This window comes from Micropterus dolomieu, linkage group LG09 (genome assembly GCF_021292245.1).
Source record: "Micropterus dolomieu isolate WLL.071019.BEF.003 ecotype Adirondacks linkage group LG09, ASM2129224v1, whole genome shotgun sequence".
Classification (NCBI taxonomy): domain Eukaryota; kingdom Metazoa; phylum Chordata; class Actinopteri; order Centrarchiformes; family Centrarchidae; genus Micropterus; species Micropterus dolomieu.
The window spans coordinates 13243780-13251342 of NC_060158.1; the positions used below are offsets into that span (position 1 = coordinate 13243780).

Below are 7563 nucleotides of genomic sequence, written 5' to 3' on the forward strand. Positions count from 1 at the left end.
AAACATGCAACTCTAAAGTGCACACATAAATACAGGTCTAAATACACAAACACAAGAGCATACACACACACACATTTCTAGGAACTGTGTATCCAGCTGCAGATTAAAAACAGGGATTATAAAACTGGATGCAGGTTAAGGTAAAACTTGATTTGGGTCCTACCTTTAGGTATATTATATAATATGTCACATATTATATGTGACAATGTTTAATGTAAATATAGTAAGATAACCTCGGTCTGTTAAGCTTAAATTGTCTTCCCTGCCTGTTTGCTTGGGATTGTGTGAAATTAAATTTAATAACAACCATAGTTAGTCCTAATCTAACCAACTCCCCCCAACTTTTTTTTTTTTTAAATCCATAAATATTAAGCCAATTAATCTTTTTATTCCAAAATGGCAGATATTAACTGTGTTGTACAGTTAAAGGAGGCTTGTATTGCCTGCAGTGTACTAATTGTGTCATTGTATTTTCACTCTCACCCCTGAGTCAAAGGTTTTGTTCACAGCTGTGTGGGCATCACAAGTGAGTTCATTTGAAGGTGCTTTATTGGCATATATTTAAGATATATACAAAAGTTATCATTATACAAGTTAAATCCCATCCACATGACAGTTAACATGTAAACATGTTTTCTACATGTTTACCTTTCAGATAAGGAAGTGACTTATTTGTTGAATTGAACATCATTTTTCCATCTTAGATTGTCCACAAATGTAATTACTCTGTACTTTTGCTCGGTTCCACTTGTCTTAACATTACTAAATGGCACCCTGACAATTCTAAATTGTTTTGTTATACCATCACTAACACAATTTCCATTTTGAAGAACACAGTCCCTACAAATCTAATTATGAGTCATGGTCGTTTTACTGTGGAATTGGACCCAGATGTAAAAATAACAAGGACAGCTGCTCTTTTTAATTATCTCCATCTTATCTCCTAACACAGGGAGGAGAATGGTCATGCAGAAACTTCAGTTATTATTGTTGTTGTTGTTTTTATAATCTAAATCAGTTCACACAGTCGCGTACAAGCATTTTTTTCTACTTTCTCAACATAGCCTTAAAGGTGTGTGAACCTAAAGCGATACCTTGCCGTGATCGTGTAGTGGTTAGTACTCTGCGTTGTGGCCGCAGGAACCCCGGTTCGAATCCGGGTCACGGCAGCGTGGTGTCAATTTTAAAAAACATACAAAGAGACTTTAGTCGCAGTTTTCTCACAAGTTACAGATAATGCAGTGAGGGAAAGAGATACATAAAACTATAGAATAGGTTGCCAGTCATTGCATTCTTCATCACACCGTTCGAGTTATAATCTCAGTTTCGTCGGGGGCTCTAACATGGGCTACTACCTAACGTTACCGGGGGGCTGGAGAGAGAGATCATTGCTTATTACGTGATTCAACATTTCTCTCTCACACACACACGCCAACGCACATACACACACACCGCAGTCTACTACTTGCCCCAGATGTCTTTGATTTTGCAACAGGGTGTAGGTCTACTCACACTAGGCAATCCGTTAAGTGACAATCGCCTGAAAAATAGGTTGCAGTCAATACAGAGTAGCCTAATACAGTAGGCTACAATACAACTGAGTTCATTTTCGCGGGTCGCGGCCTCAACCTGTTCAGTCAAAACAGTGCGCACGATAGTAGCTAATGGTGGAAAAGTGCAGCCACCCAGGCAGTCATACCTACTAATTACAATGAAAAATACATTATTTGTGATTCAAATTAATGGTTGTTGATTTTACTGCTTCCATGGGAGCTCAGACCGTCCTTATGGGAGCTGAGCTCCCACTGGCTCCCACGTAACTCGAACCCTGCTTCATCATCACTGTTGCCTATACTCTACCTTGCTTCTAAGTCCTAAAGTAAACATGCAGCTTTTTTGTAGATTACGTATGGTCGCCTGTTTGTTGTTATATAGCCTATGTTCATGTTGTTTATACGTGAGGCTATTTGGTCTACAGTTTGTTTACGTTAATTAGTTACATCAGCGGACACGATGGCCAGCCGTGATCGTATAGTGGTTAGTACTCTGCGTTGTGGCCGCAGCAACCCCGGTTCGAATCCGGGTCACGGCAATCTCTGCCCCGGGTATTTTTGAAAAATGATGGCACACAGACAATGAAGGAGAGCTACTCTGCATTAAATGTGTTTCAATGACAGTCAAAATAAATACAGAGGAGGAAATGCAACGAAATGCCTTTTAAAACAAATGCAAGGAGGCTCTATTGGGCCCGCTCACGACCAAGTTTAGTAGGCCTACTCCCATACAACTGGCTCACTGGAGAGATTTCCCATTGAAGCAATAGCTGTAAAATATACTGCTCAAAAACACTGCTAACACTGCTAAACTAAAATAACACATCCTAGATCTGAATGAATGAAATAATCTCATTAAATACTCCTTTACATAGTTGAATGTGCTGAAACAAAAACACACAAAAATTATCAATGGAAATAAAATTTATCAACCCATGGAGGTCTGGATTTGGAGTCACACTCAAAATCAAAGTGGAAAACCACACTACAGGCCGATCCAACTTTGATGTAATGTCCTTAAAACAAGTCAAAATGAGGCTCAGTAGTGTGTGTGGCCTCCACGTGCCTGTATGACCTCCCTACAACGCCTGGGCATGCTCCTGATGAGGTGGCGGATGGTCTCCTGAGGGATCTCCTCCCAGACCTGGACTAAAGCATCCAACTCCTGTACAGTCTGTGGTGCAACGTGGCGTTTGTGGATGGAGCTAGACATGATGTCCCAGATGTGCTCAATTGGATTCAGGTCTGGGGAACGGGCGGGCCAGTCCATAGCATCAATGCCTTCCTCTTGCAGGAACTGCTGACACACTCCAGCCACATGAGGTCTGGCATTGTCTTGCATTAGGAGGAACCCAGGGCCAACCGCACCAGCATATGGTCTCACAAGGGGTCTGAGGATCTCATCTCGGTACCTAATGGCAGTCAGGCTACCTCTGGTGAGCACATGGAGGGCTGTGCAGCCCCCCAAAGAAATGCCACCCCACACCATTACTGACCCACCGCCAAACTGGTCATGCTGGAGGATGTTGCAGGCAGCAGAACGTTCTCCACGGCGTCTCCAGACTCTCTCACGTCTGTCACATGTGCTCAGTGTGAACCTGCTTTCATCTATGAAGAGCACAGGGCCCCAGAGGCGAATTTGCCAATCTTGGTGTTCTCTGGCAAATGCCAAACGTCCTGCACGGTGTTGGGCTGTAAGCCCAACCCCCACCTGTGGACGTCGGGCCCTCATACCACCCTCCTGGAGTCTGTTTCAGACCATTTGAGCAGACACATGCACATTTGTGGCCTGCTGGAGGTCATTTTGCAGGGCTCTGGCAGTGCTCCTCCTGCTCCTCCTCGCACAAAGGCGGGGGTAGCGGTCCTGCTGCTGGGTCGTTGCCCTCCTACGGCCTTCTCCACGTCTCCTGATGTACTGGCCTGTCTCCTGGTAGCGCCTCCATGCTCTGGACACTACGCTGACAGACACAGCAAACCTTCTTACCACAGCTCGCATTGATGTGCCATCCTGGATGAGCTGCACTACCTGAGCCACTTGTGTGGGTTGTAGACTCTGTCTCATGCTACCACTAGAGTGAAAGCACCGCCAGCATTCAAAAGTGACCAAAACATCGGAACTGAGAAGTGGTCTGTGGTCGCCACCTGCAGAACCAATCCTTTATTGGGGGTGTCTTGCTAATTGCCCATAATTTCCACCTGTTGTCTATTCCATTTGCACAACAGCATGTGAAATTGATTGTCAATCAGTGTTGCTTCCTAAGTGGACAGTTTGATTTCACAGGAGTGTGATTGACTTGGAGTTACATTGTGTTGTTTAAGTGTTCCCTTTATTTTTTACACTAAATTCTTGGCTAATTGTACAAAAATTCACCTACAGTAGGCTATACAGTAATTATTTTAAAGTAATATAGGCTAAATGAAAATCACAGTAGGCTACTATATTGTATTTCTACAGTAACCAGACACAATAATACTGTATAATTACAATGTGATATTGTAATAAAAATTGTAATTACAGCAATTTACAGTTATATTACAGCAAATGCGCTGTGTTTTCATAGTAACCCAACAACAACATTACTGTAAAACAACAATATTTTATTGCAAAAATTACTGTATGGTGCTGTATACCAACCACAGTGATTACTTGTAGTTCATCAATTTAACTGTTTTATTACTGCAACGTGGTAGACAGTAAATTCCTGTACATTTACAGTATTTTTGTACTACATTTAAATATTGTAATTTTCACATATAAACTATATTTTTACAGCGACATTTTGGCCTGTACATTGGCCCATATAATACGTATGAAAATGTTATAACCGATCATCTTTATTGTAAATTTGCAAAACATTAAATACATCTGAAGACATTTTCGTAGTAATTGAATATGAAGAAAAATATATATATATATATAATGAAATATCAATAAAATATCAATGAAATTGTATCACCAATATAGAAGCTTTCTGTCAAAACATATGAGGGGTGCCTAATGGCCCTAACTTTCATCTCATGATATGGGCTATTTAGCATTTTTAACAATAATATGGGCTATTTAGGCCTATGTAATCATTATAAATATAATATAATAGCTTACAGCATTTTAATTATTATTTAATTATTTAATTATAACAGATAATCAGAGCAGTAGAAAGGGTTGCAGTTGCAGTGTTAAAGTAAACACAGACCTACAGCTTTTACATTACATAAGGGCCTACTACTGTGAAATGTAGAATACATTACATATAATAAGGTAGAAAAGGATAAAAACTCTGTTGTGTGTCATATAGGGTAAAATCGATAACATCTATTCTAAGCTAAACTGTCTTTACATCACTGAAAGACCCACGCAGACATGATGGCCAGCCGTGATCGTATAGTGGTTAGTACTCTGCGTTGTGGTCGCAGCAACCCCGGTTCGAATCCGGGTCACGGCAGGGTGTTGTCAATTTTAAAACAAAGATATGGAGACTTTAATGGGGTGCCTCACGGACAAGTTTAATACATCGATGAAACTGTTTCACCGGAGACTGGAGAACTCATAGGAGGCATTGCACTGACGCTGTGTTTGTCCTCATGATCAATAATATAATAAAATAATCTCGTGATGGTGCAGGCAGGTAGAGAGTTTGATAAAACTAAGGTTTTCATTAATTGCATTCTTCATCATCACTGTAGTCTCCACCACTTCTGTTCTATAGGCTATACCTTGCAATGTTGTATATACCGCTAAAGCAAACCAGACACGTTATATAGAGATCAAACACAGGCTACAGCTTTTCCTAGGGCCTACAAGTCGCGTGAAATGTAGAAAACAAGTCTCGCAGGTAGGCTACCCTCTAAAGGTAGAAAAGGTAGATTTAAATTCTGGTGTAAAATCTATAGGCTACTAGTGAATTGATAGACATGTATTCTGTAGGGTAAGCTCTCTACATATTTCAAAAGGGAGATTTCACATAGCCTACCCACACAGATAATGAAAAAGAGCTACGAAAACTAAACGTGGTTCAATAACAGTCAATATAAATACAGAGGATACATGCCCCAAAAATAAGTCTAAACACTGAAATGTGAAACTGAAGTGTACAATATTATATGGCTAGTATAAAGAGATGTAGGCCTGGGCTATTAAACTTGTGCGTGAGCTGGGCCCTTAACCATTTGATAGTAACAAACTATCAGACCTGGTCATCTCTTTTGCTTAGCAATAAAATAGCCACCAGCTGCCCTGACCCAAACCAGGGTTGCTGCGGCCTCAAAGCAGAGTAGCTTACTAACCACTAAGCTATATGCTACTAACAATATTGTTATTCTGCTGTATGATAAATACTGTGAACAGCTATGTTGCACATTTTTCCTCCTCTGTATTTATTTTGACTGTCATTAAAACACATTTAATTCAGAGTAGCCCTCCTTCATTGTCTGTGTGCCATCACTTTTTCAAGACAGCTAGAGAAGAGATTGCCGTGACCCGGATTCGAACCGGGGTTGCTGCGGCCACAACGCAGAGTACTAACCACTATACGATCACGGCTGGCCATCACGTCTCATTACACTTCACCCTAAACAAAGCTTACCGTACAGAATATATGTTCATCAATTCACTAGTATAGGTGTTACACTGTACAGAATCATACGAGTAGGAGTAGTCTATGTTTTGTCTGTTTCGTTCCCCCCCCCCCCCACTTTTCCCCGACGATTTCGGAGTTGGCTCATAGCCTGGCGGTTTGAATGACTAGTCAATCAATTAATCAATCACACACTCCGCATCAGACATGATTCAACGGTTGAAACGCGGACAAAAATCATGTATGCCTACAGAAAACATGTGACACAAGGCAAAGGTGGTGCTGAAAAGTTAAGGGAGAAAAAAAACGACTTCGCTCCAGGCATGTGCAGCAAAGTGCCTCAATATTATGTTTCTTTTGTGCTGCTGTTACTTATAGCCTACCTAAAGACAGCAGTGAGGACTCCTGCTGCAGGGTGGGTAGTAACAAATTATGCAAATTTGAAAAATAAATAAATAAAATAAAATAAGTTATTGCCACCTTTTCACGTTCCTTTTTTAAAACTGTACTTTTACTCTTTACTCCAGTATTTTCTGTAGGTCAGTAATCTACTTTTTCTACTAATCTACTTTTTTTTTTAGAACGTTCCATTTTCCATTCATACCTTCATAACTTCTGTAATCTGCATTTGCTTCATTAACCCGAAATGATCCAGGCTGTGCGCGCGCGCGCGCGCAGTTACGCAGTAAAGCGCTTGTCAGGCGCTTGTCACAGTCACAGAGCTGGGCAGATGCAAACATTTAGAAAATCAGGCAAATGTTTTTTCAGTTTAAGGCTTTATTGTTCTAATAATATAACTGAAATCCAGCGCGCACCATGGCACTGGTGGCCGTGTTGGAAAGCAGCCTGCGTCGCTCTTTAACAAGCCGGCAAATAAATACTTTCACTTTCCTTTAACAGCGTATTACACACGTATTTACTCTCTGCATAGCAAACGTAGACTTCTTCACACTGTAACAAAAGTTAGATGATCGATTGATTCTGATATATTAACAGTATCCTATATCCTGTTGTTGAAAAGAGCATCGCTTTCTTTTGATGGATATTAGCCTTTTTACCCCCACTTTGGTTACCATTTGTTTTATAGCGATATCCTACGGTGAGTCCATAAACAGAATGTGTCCGGTGAAACTAATCTTGGCTTCACTCAGCAGCTACCAGCTGTTATTTATTCTGGAAACATTCATTTTTGAGATGCAGAAAGAGAGAGAAAATATGGGTGGATAAAACACTCCTGTTGGCCTTTAGGCATGAAGCACAGCTTTCTCTGTATGTAGGTTTACCTGCTTCAACAAGGAGCTGCTCCTGTGTTACTGCCACAATAATTGTTTGCGTTGTGAAGATTATTTAGGAATAATCAGATTGTATTGGCTTTCTGTGCTATTGCAAAGCAAGTGGTTAGGTTTGCTACATGTCCATAAAAAAAAAAGGAAAAT

The 7563-nt window shown here is 40.7% G+C and overlaps 4 non-coding genes across 4 annotated transcripts; 3 read left to right on the plus strand and 1 right to left on the minus strand.

Annotated features, from left to right (window-relative positions):
- The first annotated feature begins 1097 nt into the window (after nucleotides 1–1097).
- Nucleotides 1098–1169, plus strand: trnah-gug. Its single transcript has one exon. It is a non-coding gene; the product is annotated as a tRNA-His (tRNA).
- Nucleotides 1170–2020: 851 nt separating this feature from the next.
- trnah-gug lies at nucleotides 2021–2092 on the plus strand. Its single transcript has one exon. It is a non-coding gene; the product is annotated as a tRNA-His (tRNA).
- Nucleotides 2093–4924: 2832 nt separating this feature from the next.
- On the plus strand, nucleotides 4925–4996 carry trnah-gug. Its single transcript has one exon. It is a non-coding gene; the product is annotated as a tRNA-His (tRNA).
- A 1025-nt stretch (nucleotides 4997–6021) lies between these two features.
- Nucleotides 6022–6093, minus strand: trnah-gug. Its single transcript has one exon. It is a non-coding gene; the product is annotated as a tRNA-His (tRNA).
- Between the last annotated feature and the right edge of the window lie 1470 nt (nucleotides 6094–7563).